The following is a 16,606-nucleotide window of genomic DNA, read 5'->3' on the forward strand; positions in this document are numbered from 1 at the left end:
ACCATGTTTGTAAATGCAATTGAATTAGTATGTGAATAGTATGCTCAGATCAGTGACTGCTGGTGTATTCATTGAAAGCTGAAGCTCAAGTTCCAGGAAGTAGAGATGAGAATTAGGTATATGTGAATGATAGACCAAGTAAATTGATGATAGCTTATTGCTGATTTAAAGGGAACTCCCAACTGTAACATTCAAGAAACATATCTAATGAGTTGGAGTTGATTAGCTTAGAAAATCAAAAGAGTAACTAAAATTCTACAATCATGAACAACAGAAAACTCAAATAAATTCTCTTCCTTTTTGCTACAAGTGAAAGGATAAGCATCCTTGGCCACATCTATTTAAACTTTGAGGCATAAATTTGGTTATTATTTTTTAAAATGTAGAGAAAATTTATCATAAGAATCAACAGTTTTAGTGTTGCAAAATTTTCTTGCTAGCCAAAGGAAATGATTTTTTAAATTGAAGTGATAACTTGATTCATAGAATAATTATAGTATTGGATACAATGGTCAAGATATGAAACCAACATGAAATATTGTCTAATGGATATGTAATATATATATATAAATATATATGTGTATATTTATATAATAAAAGAGTATTCTGTCATAAAAAAGAACATGTCAGAGATCAAGTGACCATAGTTGTGTGAGTTCATTTCTGGGTCTTCAGTTGTATTCCATCAGTTAACCTCTCTGTTTCTGTACCAAAACCATACAGTTTTTATCACTATTGCTCTGTAACACAGCTTGAGATTAGGAATGGTGATTCCCCCAGAAGTTCTTTTATTGTTTAGAAGAGTTTTTGCTATCCTGAGGGTTGGTTTTTTTTTTGTTTGTTTGTTTGTTTGTTTTTACTTTTTTTAGTCCAAATGAAGTTGCAAATTACTCTTTCTATCTCTATGAAGAATTTAGTTGGAATTTTGATGAGGATCACATTGAATTGGTAGATAGTTTTCAGCAAGATGACCATTTTTGCTAGATTAACCCAGCCAATCCATGAATAAGGGAGATAACTTCCATTTTCTGAAATCTTCAATTTCTTTCTTCAGTGACTTGAAGATCTTGTCATATAGAACTTTCACTTGCTTTCGTAGAGTCACATCAAAGTAGTTTATATTATTTGTGTCTTTTGTGAAAGGTGTCATTTCCCTAATTTCTTTCTCACCCTGTTTATCCATTGAATAGAGAAAGGCTACTCATTTGCCTGAATTTGTTTTATATCTAGCCATTGCTGAAGTGATTTTCAGGTTTAGGAGTTCTCTGGAGGAATTATTGGCGTCACTTAAGCATACCATCTTATCATCTGCAAATAGTGATATTTTGACTTCTTTCTTTTCAATTCGTATCCTTTTGACCTCCTAGTTTTCTAATTGCTTGCTAGAATTTCGATTACTCTATTGAATATGTAGAGAGAGAGTGGGCAGCCTTGTATAGTCCCTGATTTTAGTGGGATTGCTTCAAATTTCTCTCAATTTAGTTTGATGTTGGCAACTGGTTTGCCGTATATTAGTTTTACTATGTTTATATATGGTCATTGAATTCCTGATCTTTCCAAGACTTTTACCATGAAAGGGTGTTGAGTTTTGTCAAATGCTTTCTCAACATTTAATGAGATGATCACAGGGTTTTTTTTCCTTTTGAGTTTGTTTATATAGTGGATTGTGTTCATAGTTTTTTAACCCATACCTGCTTCTGTCTAAAGGGAATACAGGTATAAAGGTAAGAGTAGAGCAGAGATTGAAAGAAAGGCTCTTCAAAGAGAATCCCACCCGGTGGTCCATCTCGTATACAGCCACCAAACAGAACATGATTGCTGATGCCAAGAAGTGCTTGCTGACAGGATTGTGGTATAGGTGTCTCCTGAGAGGATCTTCCAGAACTTTACCAATACAGATGTAAATGCTTGCAGCAAATCATCAGACCAAAAAATGGAACCAATGAAAGAGTTAGGGAAAGGACTGAAGTACCTCTCAATTCTTTATTTAAAAAAAAATCATATATTTTGTTCATGTTTCTACCTGGCCTTGCATTTCTTCCAAAGTCCTCCCTATTTCCCTATAGATCCAATTTCAAGCCTTATTTTTTTACTGCATTTTTACAAAACAAACTAAGAAACAATTGCTAAGAATCAAAGTAACCACACCAACCACCACAGAAAACATAAGCCAAAATTAAAACACATGTTTATAGGAGTCTTTTAATAACCAAAAGCTGGAAAGAGCCCAGATGTCCTTCAACAGAGGAATGGATAAAAAAATGTGGTACATCTACACAATGGAATACTACTCAGCTATTAAATACAATAACTTCATGAAATTCTTAGGCAAATGTATGGAACTAGAAAATATCCTCAGTGGTATAAACCAATCACAGAAGAACACACAGTATGCACTCACAGATAAGTGGATATTAGCCCAAAAGCTCAGAATATCCAAGATACAACTTACAGACTGCATGAATTTCAAGAAGGAAGACCAAAGTGTGGATGCGTCTTTCCTTCTTAGAAGGTGGAACAAAATACTCACAGACAAAATGTGGAAACAAACTGTGGAGCAGAGTCTGAACAAAAAGGCCATCCGGAGGCTGACACACTCGGGGATCCTTCCCATATACAGTCACGAAACACAGACACTATTGCAGATGCCATGAAATGTACACTGACAGGAATCTGATGTAGTTATCTCCTGAAAGGCTGTGCCAGAGCCTGACGAATACAGAAGTAAATGCTCACGGCCAACCAATGGACTGAGAACAGGGTCCTCAATGGAGGCGTTGGAGAAAGAGCTGAAGAATCTGAAGAGGTTGGCAACAATATAACCAGATGCCACTGGGTAACCAGGGACTAAACTACCAACCAAAGAGTTCACAAGCAGCCACCCATGGCTCCAGAAGTATATTATATGTAGTAGAGGATGCCATTTTCTGGCATCAGTGTGAGGAGAAACCCTATTTCTTGAGAAGACTGGATGTCCCAGTGTAGGGTAATACCATTGCTAGGAGGCAGGAGGTAGTGGGGCTGGATGGGTGGAAGAGCACCGTCATAGAAGCATGGGGAGGGATGATGGGATACAGGTTTTCCTGAGAGGCATCCAGGAAAGAGGATAACATTTGAAATGTAAATAAAAGAAATATTCAATAAAAAAAAGAAAAAGAAACAAACAACAGAACAAAACAATAGAACCTGTCATTGTAAACTGGACAGAAATGAAAAATTGTATGTAAAGTAAACTAAGTAGAAGAACAGTAAATTCTTCATGATCTTTCTCATATGTGGAAGCTGAACAGTTATTTTATAAAAATCAAGGATAAAATAGTGACCTACAGAGAATGGAAAGAGGAGGAGAAATTTGAGATAACACATTCCATAATTATTTAAGAGGATATGTCTAGTCCAGGAAGGTAAAACTGAGCAACCATGAAATCTATATTGGATATTTTGAAATAACTAGATCATCTCAAACAACTAAAGTGAACAGAATAACAAACACTAGAGGGATCAACATTTGGTCATTACATTTCATAAATGTACCGAATTATACAACATTTAAATACTTATAAAAAACATCTGCCTGTTGATGTTTCCAAAAATCTCCTTTGATGAAATTTGAAAGAAAATAAAACATTTAAGTGTTAAACTTTTTGTGGGACTCAGGCATTGTGATTTCATTATTTAGAACAATGCATTGAAGTAGTTATCGGTTCTATGTTATAGGCATTGAAACAAATTAAATGCTAGTGAAATATCCTGCAAAAGTTAAGATCCAGATTTCTCTATAGAGAGCCTGAGGAAAAGAAGGTCCAGTGACAGGCCCAAAATTTCAGGTCAAGAGGAAGTCTCAAGATCTGACACCATTACTGAAGCTTTGGGGACCTCTCATGGGGACAAAAAGGGACCTATCAGGACTGCCATCTGAAACACCCAACAAGATGTTCAAAGAGTCAGGTGGGAGATATCCACCCAGCCAATTCACAGAAGCTGTTAACCCCTGAGGTTGAATTAGGAGGAAGCTGAGGAGTAGGGTGACCCTGTAGATATCAGTCTCAACTAACCTGTACCCCCAAGATCTCTCAAACACTGGATCACCAAGCAGGCAGCAAACACCAGTTGATATGAGGGCCCTGAGCGGACTCTAGGATCGGAGTTCAGTGAGAGAAGATGTACATAACCCTCGAGAGACTGGAAGCCCTAGGGAGTTTAGAGGTCTGTTGGGATGGGTGGGGTCAGAAAATCCTTGTGGAGAGAAGGATGTGGGGTGGATATAGAACAGTGGGAAGGTAGAGTAAGAGGGGAATAAAATTTTTATTGTATAAATAAATAAGTAAATAAATAAATAAATAAATAAATAAATAGATTGTTCTATAGACAGGGCACAAAGCTATTACTATAGTGTGTTGAAATTTGGTAATTGTTATAGGAGATTTTTGATGTTTTAGGTAAAAAGTTTGAAAGTTCCTAGTACTCAATTTTAATTCATAGCAGGGCATTTGAACATTACAAATATACATTATGTTATTAAAGAATATTAAATTATATTAAGTTAATAAGAATATTAAGTGAAGTTTCTATTATATAAAATTTTTAAGTAAGATGTAATTTTCCAATTATAAAAGTTGTTTTAATTAATATGAGAATGAAAACTATCTTTCATCCAGTACTTAGGTATTAATTTAAAACCTTCAATGTATGTAATTTCAGTATTTTCCAGTTTCAAAACAAAGGTAGTACAATGTAAACAGTGTGTTTTCACTTTGTAGCGTATGTACTTTTTACAATGTTTTAAAAATAATTTCATTTTATGGAAATCTTATAGCCTATTATCAGATAATAATAGTCACAATTTTATGTAACAATAATTATTGTTGGATTTTTGCACAAATGGAGCAGAAATAATGAAGACCTAACACTCTGAGGACATAGGGACTTATCCTTCAGGTTTTGCTATTGAGAGACTGACAGTGCAGGTAGATACTGCTCCCTGTATGTTTATGCAAGATGCTGCTATAGTCTCATCCCTTGGGAACTAGTAATCCATTCTCAACAACATTTAAAGTTAAATACAAGGATTAAAAAATATTTAGTGGGTAATCAATTGGTGTGGTCTCTGGGAAAAAAACATTTCTCATATCTTGCACTTTCATCAATTACCTGCAATTCTTTATATGGGATTGAAATGTCCTAAGAATATTCTTTTACACATTTTACAATTTATTCTTCATAAACTATGTTAGTTGATATATAAGCATAGAAAATTTTGGATACTGATTACCTTTGTAGACGTTTTGAATCCTATGATCATATCTAAAATTTACATAAATGAAGTAAACCACAAATTAAATAGCTAGAGAACATGTCTTATTTATAGAAATGCATCTACATTATTTAATCTATATTCTTCTAATTATTTACTTATTCCTTTAATTTTTATTTTCAAAAATTACGTTATAAATGAATGCATGTAAAACATTACATTGAAGCAGACATAAGATATATTTGAGGTATATATGTACAATATAAGTGAGTCTACAAAATAAAACTGAAATTGTTATATGAATATATGCTAGATTTAAGAACAATATGTTTTTCTTTTTGAACAGTGTTTACTATTTGGCATCATTCAGAATCATCTTGGTTGATTATAATTTTTTTCCTTTTGTAATGACTGAATGTAACAAGATTTCAGTGACTGTATGAATTTTTATTAAATAAATCAAACCTAAATGTAGTATTGGGGACCCTGTAATTTCCTAGTTGTTTTTAGAAAGATGTCAAATTGAGAGAGGTCTTTGTGACTGTGCTCTATGGAATACGTGTAAAATTGCAGATAGTTTGTCGTTTGATGGCTCAGCTGTTAAAGCACATTCCAAGTAAGTACTATGATCTGTTTGGATTCCCGGAAACCCTGTAAATGCTGGGCAGGTGTCCCAGGCTGCCTGTAATCCCAGACTTTGGGAAGCATAGACAGGAAGTTATGTGTTCAAAATGGCTGGCTAGACTTGCCCAACCTGTTGGGTTAGCAAGAGTCCCAATGTAGTTAAACAACGTGGAGATAGAAGAAGAAAACTGACATCCGTCTCTGGGTTTCATCTGTTCATATATACAAATGCACATGCATGATAACACAGATGAATCCACTCTCATGGAAACAGAAATATGTGACTTTCACAATCACATCTACCAATAAAAAACAAGCACTTCCATGAAATTTTTATAAAATTTTCTAGGCATTGAAAGTTCATCATTTCAGCTGACACACCAGTATTTCTTCTATCAGTCATTGTTTTAAACTTTGATATATGTATATTCATGAAATAAAGATGTATCTTAGCATGTTATGTGCAATAAATTATTATTCATGATATGTTTTGTAAAGACAAAAATTATGCTCTAACATATGAACAAAATAAGCTAACAGTATTTGATAAAGTATAATAAATATCTCATTCAATTATGCTCACACAAAACCAGCCCTATAGCTCTGTGTAAAAGTATGTTGGCATGTGTTTAGGAATGTGTGTGTTATATTTCAAAACTGTTGAATTTCTTCATTTCTGTGTGTATGACTCAGAACTTAATTTAATAAGTTAAATGTAGGGGGTTGGGGATTTAGCTCAGTGGTAGAGCGCTTGCCTAGCGAGCGCAAGGCCCTGGGTTCGGTCCCCAGCTCCGAAAAAAAAAAAAAAAAGAAAAAAAATAAGTTAAATGTGCTCTTATTCTTATAAAATATTTATAGTCCAAACTGCCTAATATAAAATATCTTTTAATTTTATGACTAATATAACCTGTTTGACCATTTTTGTATGATTATTGAAAAGAAATCTAGAAAGAAGAAAATACTCACCACTGCATATTTTTGCTACACTCTTTATTAAATTGTCACATTATAAAATTTAAGAATAATATACCTATATTTTTTAATTTATTAAAATAAAAATTCACTTAAGTGTTTCAATTACATTTTCCTACTTAGATTTTCTTCATATATTTCCTAGGTCCTATTAACTAATAAAGGTATTGGCTCCATGAATCTATTTTAAAAGCATTGCTGAAAATAGACAGGTTGCACTGCTAAAGACTCAACTACTAGATTTCATGAAAGTGTTTGATTTATGAACTTATTTCTTAATATTTGCTGAGAATATTCCTTATATATGTTCTTTGGTTTATGCATGTGATATAATCTATGCACTGGTTTCAATAGCATTCTAGACAAATTAAAATTACTTAAATGCTTAATAAAATCTAAAAATGGTGAGCTAGGGGCTAATTCATTGATGTTAAATCTTCCTGGCATTACTGAAACAATGTTAATTGCATTCTATTTTAATATCTGTCTGAGTCACGTACTTATTTTGTTTAGGATTATTTTAATGCATATGGTAAATATAAAGTTATGCATTTACTTCTTTTTCAAAAGTTACTAAATAAATATAAAATCTGGAAATATATATTATTATCTATTTACCTTAACTGGCCTTCGTATTAATTTCTCATAGCCCTAATATTTTGTGCTTTATGCTGATTCATTTTTGTAACACATAAGTTTGTTTTTCAACTTGACCTAAGTAATATTTAAGGTAATAGGTTATGCATGGAAATCCAGTCTGTCAGGCATACCTCAGAGCTGTCAAAATGAGGACAATTAGTGCTGGCTGAGAATTGCGGTGGAAGCTGAGGTGTGTTAGCTCAAGACGTATTCTCCCTGAACACTAGTTCAGGTGCTCTTTCCCCACTTCACTGAGCAATTAGCTATTGTTTTGTCCCTGACATTAAAGATGCTCCCAAGAGTAGGGGACACTGAAGACTAAACAAAAGGAATATAAATGCTTATCATTGTCAGCTTTGATGAAGGATAAGGCAGTGGCTGTCCCTCAGATCCCTCAGAACAATGTTAACCACACACTTTTCTGACACTTCTCATGACACAAGTCAATTCTGTGGACATTCGTGTCCCCTTCATCACATTTTATGTTGGCAACATTAAATCTGTCTTCAAAATTAACTACAATTCCACTTCCTGTATTTGTGATTCCATGTATTTAAAACAATGCTAACAAGATGCAACATTATTTTAACTATTGTGCTTGTCTGCTTTTGCACCTGCCTCTTTCTTTCAATACTTTTTCATTTTTCCTGTAGTCTACTTTTTATGTATTTCCCAATCCATAATAAGATTATTTGAAGTGCCCTGATAGTAAATAGAATAATGAGTTTATGTAAAAGTCTAAATCAGCCTCAGCGTACTAGATTCCTTAAAGAATTAGAGAAGTTTGAAAGTTTCTCAAATGCCATATTGTGGCCATATGACTTTCTGTGTTTAAAATCTGAGCCATAAGAAAAAATGGCTGAAATTCTGAAATTCTTTAAATATGAGTCTTTCTCTTATAGAAAAATAGGCTGATAATTAACAACAAATTTTGTATTTATTGAAAAATGTCAGGGATTATGTAATTGTGAGCATCTTAAATTTTCCTTAATACTAGGGAGTGGAAATATAGATTAGTGTTAGATTAGTGGTAGACTACATGTCTAGAATGCACAAGGCTCTATCTTGGCTGAAAATCAAATAAACAAACAAACAAACAAACAAACAAAACAAGCAGAAAAATATACCGTGTACCTGTATGATTCAAACACAGGCCAAATAGACTTTAAATACTCATGCTGCTTAAAATGAAAAAATATAATTGCAGGTTGATGTCATTATGCAGGTGAAGGCAGACACAAGATAAAACTAGGTCTGTTATTAGACAAGAAGCAAGGGATGTGGAAAAAGAAATTTTAGAAGGAAAGTGAGAGGCAGAAAGGAGGAGAGAGACAACATGGAGGCAGACTTAAATGATCATCTCCATGCATCTCTACATAGAAGAGGTTGTTATTAATATTTCTTAAGGGATGGATTTCTATAGATCAATTTATCTTATCTAGATAGGTGGTTTATATCTTTATCAAGTGCTTTATTGTATGGATGTATTGAATTGAGAATTTAACATATAAAACTGATTGATAAATTATAGTTTATTGAGTCATGATTTATCACAGGGTCATTGGGAGGTTATACTTTAACTACAGGGGGTGGTTGTTAGGAGTGTGAACTTGGCAAGGGTCCATGATGGGCGAACCCCATACTGGACTTGTAGAGCCCTGATTTATTCGGTAGCTGGAACCAGAGAGTTCATGTCTAGTAGAGAGCCTACAAAAGAGATACTAACCAGAGATAAATTGTGGTTAGTGCCATGTGGCCCTATGGGGGCAGTACTAACTCTAGGGACGCGCAGCTATGCTGGAAAGACTCACAGATGACGTGTCATGAGAATACATGGGGGCTGAGACAAAAATACCCCACATTGCCATATAGCCCACAGGTGATCGTGCTATTGCAGTTTAAAGGTTCTCAGAGAGTACTTGGGGGCAAAGTTGAGCTGCTAAGATAAAATTACCCCACAGTGCCAGGTGGCCCTATGGGTGACAGTGCAAGAGGGAGTTAAAATGCTCCACATTTTTTAAAAATATTTACCGCAACATATAATGATTATTTAAAGTTACTTCTTAGAAAGTTCCTCTGTTTTTTAGAAGTCAGAATACTGGATAAACAGTAGGTCAAAGGTTTTGAAGCTCAGTTGGTGTGTACATCCCTTTGTTGGAATTCTTTTTTTTTTTTTTTTGGTTCTTTTTTCGGAGCTGGGGACCGAACCCAGGGCCTTGCGCTTGCTAGGCAAGCGCTCTACCACTGAGCTAAATCCCCAACCCTGGAATTCTTATCTGGTTATAGGAGGTGACCATTTCAGGGCTTCCATACCTCCCACAGTTAGAAGTCTTGCTAGTGTCACTTTCATAGATTCTTGGAAGTTTCCATTGTCCTAGTATTCTAGCTAGTCTCATTGATACCCCCTTCAATCTATTTGACCCACAATCTGTCCTGCGTATAAGATGTGCAGGGATTAATATGGCAAAGAAATTGAGGAAATGGCCAACTGATGACTGGCCCAACTTCAGCCCCATGCCATAAGAGAAAACCTACCCCTGCTACTACTAGTAATATTCTGCTATACCTGCAGAAGGGGCCTAGCATAACTGTCATCTGAGAGAGGGTTCAGCTATTAACTGATGGAAACTAATGCAGAGACCTACAGCTAAACATTAGGCAGAGATTATGGAATCCTGTGGTAGAGGAGGAGGAGGAAAGATTGAGGGGGACAGAGAGTTAGAAGATATAAAAAAAATCAAAACAACAACAACAACAACAACAACAACAACAAAACTATATAGTCAACTAAAATGGGCCAGGCCCACAGGGGCTTACAGAGACCCAACCACCAAGAAAGCATTCATGGGATGGACCTAGGCCCTCTGTTCATATGTAAGAGTTGTACTGTTTGGTCTTTACATAGGACATCTAATAGCAGAATAGGCACTGTCTTTGACTTTGTTACCTGCCTTTGGATCCAATTCCCCTAACTGGGCTGTGTTGTCTACCCTCAATAGGAGAAGATGAGCCTAGACCAACTGCATGTTCTTTGGCCGAAGTGGGTTGATAACCATAGGAGGCTTCCCTTCCTGTGAGAAGAAAGGGGGATTCAGGAATGAAGACATGACAGGGAGGGATTGATAAGAGAGGAAAGAGGTGAAGCTATGGTCAGAATGCAAATTAATTAATTAATCAATTAATAAACAATTAGTCAGAGTGCCTAGTGAAAAAATATTTAGTAAAGATCGACATAATGAGTATAAGTTTCTCTTGAGCACTGTTATATGTTAGCCATAGTAACAGGTCATAAATAGAAACTGAAAATTTAATGTTTCTTACTGAATTAAAAAATTATAAAATATGTTCTCTGGTAACATGAGACAGTCTGGGCTGTTAAAGCTCTATGACTCAACAATTAAGGAAACTCTAAGAATGAACAAGTTGATGGAGAAAATTGTGATTCTTGGACAGTAAAGGAGTTGAACAGAAAGAGGGAAGAGTGAAAAACGGAGAGGGAACATTGACAACAAAAGACAGAGCTATAAAAGTTGCACAGTCCTTAAGTTAGGATTTAGTTGAATAGTTGAGAATAATGAACACTTGAGTTGGTAGCTTAGTCACTATCCATGGCGTGGAACTTCTAAATGAGAACTAGAGAGCAAAATATTTAATAGCTGTTTCTGCCAATTGTGCAAATGATGAAAATACACACTCAGGGGATTTAGTATAGATTCATTGTCATCATCTCTACGGGATGGGAAAGGATTTCGGTTTGGGTGTTACACTGGGTATATGTTCTAGGGACGTATAGACATTTGGAAAGGAAAGTTACAGAGTGATTTTATCAGATCAATGAATGTGAAAATCTCAGGATATGTGTAAGAATTTGAATAAAACACGAAAAGTTTTCTCCTTGGCTTGGGTCTTCTCATAGGAAATAATTTACTGAGAAAAATAGTTTAATGAGTTTTTATAGGCAACAAAGAAGGTGAAAAGCATAGTCTACAGAGAGACTGTAAGCATTCAGAGGCAAGATATACTCAGCAGCAGCACACTGGACTCTGCTGTGTACTATTAATGAGAGTCTGTGAATATTTTTAGATGGCTACCATATTCATGCAGGTAAGTAGTCTTTATGTACTCTGAAATAATGGTGAATCAAATCTTCTTTTAAAGGTATTTCTTTTTATAAGCCTCTTGAAAATCTCACATAACAGTGTCAGGAATGTGGTGGCAAAACTTTTTTCCAAGTGGTAAACATGTTTATAGATTAAATTTCCTCTTCCTTCAGTCACAGTAACTAGAAAATACTGCTGGTGCTTTAAGAGTCTTCTTTTTTTTTTTTGTTCTTTTTTTTTTCCGGAGCTGGGGACCAAACCCAGGGCCTTGCGCTTCCTAGGCAAGCGCTCTACCACTGAGCTAAATCCCCAGCCCAAGAGTCTTCTTTTAGTATGAGAAACTGGCCTTTTGATTGTGGAAGTGTCCTCAAGATTCAGTAAACCAATTTCTAGGTGTGTGGTTATTAAATGTCTCCTATCCTCTGACAACCCTCAATTTTCCACTGGCCACCTTTACTAGTTCCTAATCAGTTACAAGCAGGCAAGTCATCAATAACCTATAATAAATGCATTTTCATTCTCTCACAATTACCTTCATTCATAAAGTTAAAAGGTTAAATTCAAGTTCTTAACATGTTATTCATATTTCTTAATTATTAGAGTATTATTTTAATGCAAAGTCTAACATGTAACATTATATGAACCTGTCTCAGTCTCTGTCTAGTTGTCTCTCTATATGCCTCTTTCTCTATGTCGCTCTGAGTCTCTGTGTATGTGTCTGTGTCTGCATGTATGTGCATTTGTGTGTCTGCCTTTGTGTCTGTGTATGTTTGTATGTGTTTCAAATAACTTGAAAGATAACAGGGGAGATGAGCTTTTTTAAAACAAATTTCATATGAAAACAGTGGGTGAGTGATGTTTATTTTTTCTTTTATTCACACAAACTAAAACATGTAATTGTAGTAGGTTTATTACCATTCAGACATTGTAAGTAAAATCTTACTGGGTCAGAAAGCACCAGAAGTATAATTATTTTCTATGTAGGTTTTGTTTTCTTGTTTGTTGGTTTGGTTTGTTTACAATTAAACCATTTATATATCATGTAATTTTTGAATGGATGTAGAACTGAGTAAGAACTGTTTATTTAATCCAAACATCTGTCTTTTTTTAATTGAAAACACTTTTTATACAACATATTCTGATTATGGTTACCCTCCCACAAATTATCCCAGATTGCCCCGCATCATCCCACCCATGAAAATCCACATTCCTTTTTTTTGTTCTCTCTCATTAAATATAAACAGACATCTAAAAATGAAAACAAAGAATAATAAAACAATGTTAAAAGAAGCCAGAACAGGACAAGACAAACAAATGAACAGAAAAGAACAAAGAGCTAAACAAAAAAACATAAGCAATACCTATAGATAACAAGACATGTCAGAAAAACACAAAATCAGAAATATATAAGCAAAGTACCAGTAGGGTAAGGAAAAAAATATTCCCAGAAAATCATTATGAGACCAAACAACAAGAACAAAACAATAACAAAATCCTTTGAAAATACCATTCAGTTTGTGTTATTTTGGCTATCTTTCTCTGGCAATGGGGCTTAGCCTTCATAGTGGTTTGTATACCAAATGATACTCCATTGGAGAAAACCATTTTTTCCCATTCATAATGGGCTCTCAATTTGAGAAAGTTTTGGATTTAGTTTATTTGCTTATGTCTCACTGAAATTCTCTTATGCCCAGCTTTATAAAAAATAAGCTGCTACAGTCTTTGCAAGTTCTTATGTGCACTGAATCTACTATGTCTACCTGGTCTTCTTTTCTTGTTGTTCTCTACCTGCTCTGGCTCTTTCAACCTTTCTGCCTCTGCTTCTGAAGTGTTCTCTGAACCGTAAGTGAGGGTTTTGATGGAGACAACCAATTTAGACTGGAATATTCCACTCTGCCTATGTCCAGCTCTGTGACTTTGTATCTTATTTCTATCTACTGCAGGGGTAAGCGTCTCTGACGAAAGCTGAACAAAAACCTGATCAGTAAGTATAAAAGAACATCATTAAGAGTAACTTTGTTGACCTGTTTCTTCAGCAGAACATTAATATTTGTGTGTTTATTTTCTATGTCTCAATCTTATCTAGTCTCTGGTTTGTGGACACGTTAGGAGTGTCAGGGAAGAGTTCCACTACAGCACTTGTCCATCACATATGTAGATCACCATTATAGATCAAAGCATTTGTAGCTGGGTTTGTGTCTACCTTTGCCCTTGGTAGAATGCAGAGTGCTTTGTATTATTGTACACACTTGTTAGTATGAATTTTAGTTAAGCACAAACTGGATGTTTTCAGGTTTAATTAATTGTATATGTGTTTTTATCAACAATGGGACCATATCATCAATTTGTTGAGACAAACCTATAGTCAGGCAAATGGCCTTGGTTATCGTGGAAAGTCCCATAGGGCCTTTTTGGCCAACTCAATGATACATAACAAATTTTGCTGTTGTTTTCACTAATTTCTTTGAAGGGTCATAAACATTTGTTTTATAAGGCTCCCTTTATCATATCTTCTAATGACATATACTTTATAGTGGACACGAATTAATAAATAAAAATACACTAAATGGTGATATGCATATATATTAATAAGAAACAACAAAACAAAACAAAACAAACAACCCATAGGCTACAAAATATATGGTTAAGGAATATCTATATATATATAGATATAGATATAGATATAGATAGATAGATAGATATAGATATAGATATATAGATATAGATATAGATAGAGATATAGAGAGAATGAGAATAAAATAGCTTAAAAGCACATCTAAAAAAAGAAGAAACAAATACACTGAAGAGGAGTAGATGGCTGGAAATAATCTTTGAAATCAACCCTGAATTTAGAAACAAAAAGAACTGTATAAAGAATCAACAAAACCACGAGCTGGTAATTTGAAAAAAATCAACAAGTTAGATAAGCCCTTAGCCAGACTAACCAAAGGGCACAGAGACAGTATTCAAATTAACAAAATCAGAAATGAATAAGGAGACATAGCAACGGAATCTGAGGAAATTAAAAAAAATCAGATCCTAATACAAAAGCCAATATACTAAACAAAACTAGAAAATCTAGATGAAAAGGACGATTTTCTTCTAGAAAGTTAACAGGTACCAAAATTGAATCAGAATCAGATAAACCATCTAACTAGTCTCATAACACCTAAAGAAATAGAAGCAGTCATTAAAAGTCCCCCAACCAAAAAACCCCAGGCGCAGATGGTTTAATGTAGAATTTTATCAGGCCTTCAAAGTAGACCTAATACCAAGACTTTCAAACTAGTCCATAAAATATAAATGCAAGGAACACTACCTAATTCATGTTATGAAGCCACATTAGCACTGTGTTTAATACCTAAACCACACAAAGACCCAACAAAAAAAGAGAACTTCAGTCCAATTTCCCTTATGAATATTGATGGAAAACTACTCAATAAAATTCTCATAAACTGAATCTAAGAACACAACAAAATGATAATTAAATATGGTCAAGTAGCCTTCATCCCAGGAATGCAGCGATGGTTCAAAATATGGAAATCTATCAACATAATTGACTACATTAACAAACTCAAAGAAAAAGATTACATGTTTATCTCATTATTTGCCAAAAAATCATTTGACAAAATACAACACGCTTCATGTTAAAAGTATTTGAGAGATCAGGAATTCAAGGCTCATACCTAAACATAGTAAAAGAACTATACAGCAAACCAATAGCCAACAGCAAACTAAAGGGAGAGAAATTTGAATCAATCTTACTAAAATCAGGGATGAGAAAAGGCTCCCCACTCTCTCCCTATCTACTTGAAGTTCTAGCCACAACAATAAGACAATAAAGGAGATGAAGGTGACACTCATTGAAAAGGGAGAAGTAAAGGAATCACTACTTGCAGATGATATAATAGTATACTTAAGTGACCCCAAAGTTTCTACCAGAGAACTCCTACAGATGATAAACAACTTTAGAAAATTGGCTGTATATAAAATTAACTCAGACAAACCAGGAGCCTTCCCCTACTCAAATGATAAATTGCATGAGAAAGAAATTATGGAAATGACATCCTTCACAATAGGCACCAGTAATATGAAATATCTTGTTGTGACTCTACCCAAGCAATGTAAAGATATGTGTGAAAAGAAGTTCGATTCTCTGAAGGTTGAAATTGAAGAAGACCTCAGAAAATGGAAAGGTCTCCCATGCTCATGGATCATCAAGATTAGTAAAAATGGCCATCTTACCAAAAACAATATACAGTTTCAATGCAATCCCCACCAAAATTCTTCAGAGATAAAAAGAGCAATTCTCAAATTCATCTGAAATAACAAAAACCCAGGAGAGTGAAAACTATTGTCACCAATAAGAGAACTTCTGGGGGATTAAACATCACTGACCTCAAGCTGTACTGCAGAGCAAGAGTGATAAAAACAGCATGGTATTGGTACAGAGACAGACAGGTAGATCAATAGAATAGAATTGAACTCAGAATTAAGCCCACACATTTATGGTCACTTGATTTTTGACAAAGAACTCAAAATCATTGAGTGGAAAAATGACAGCATATTCAACAAATAGTACTGGTTCAAATGGCAGTGAGCATGTAGAAGAATGTAAATTGACCCATTCTTATCTCCTTATACAAACTTAAACCCAAATAGACCAAGGACCTCTACATAAAACCAGATACACTGAAACTAATAGAAGAGAAAGTGGGGGAAGAGCCTTGAACACATTGGCACAGGGGAAATATTCCTGAAGAGAACACCAATGGATCAGGATATAAGATAAAATATAGGCAAATGGGATTTCATAAAATTGAAAAACTCGATGCTTGCAGCCAATCAGACTGAGCTTGGGGACCCCAGTGGAGGAGTTAGTAGAAGGACTGAAGGAAACGAAGGGGTTTGCAACCCCATAATAAGAACAACAATATTAACCAACCAGACCCTCCAAAGATCCCAGAGACTAAACCATCATCCAAAGAGTAAACATGTAGGAACACATAGCTCTAGC

The sequence above is a fragment of the Rattus norvegicus genome, chromosome 3 (assembly GCF_036323735.1).
Source record: "Rattus norvegicus strain BN/NHsdMcwi chromosome 3, GRCr8, whole genome shotgun sequence".
NCBI lineage: Eukaryota > Metazoa > Chordata > Mammalia > Rodentia > Muridae > Rattus > Rattus norvegicus.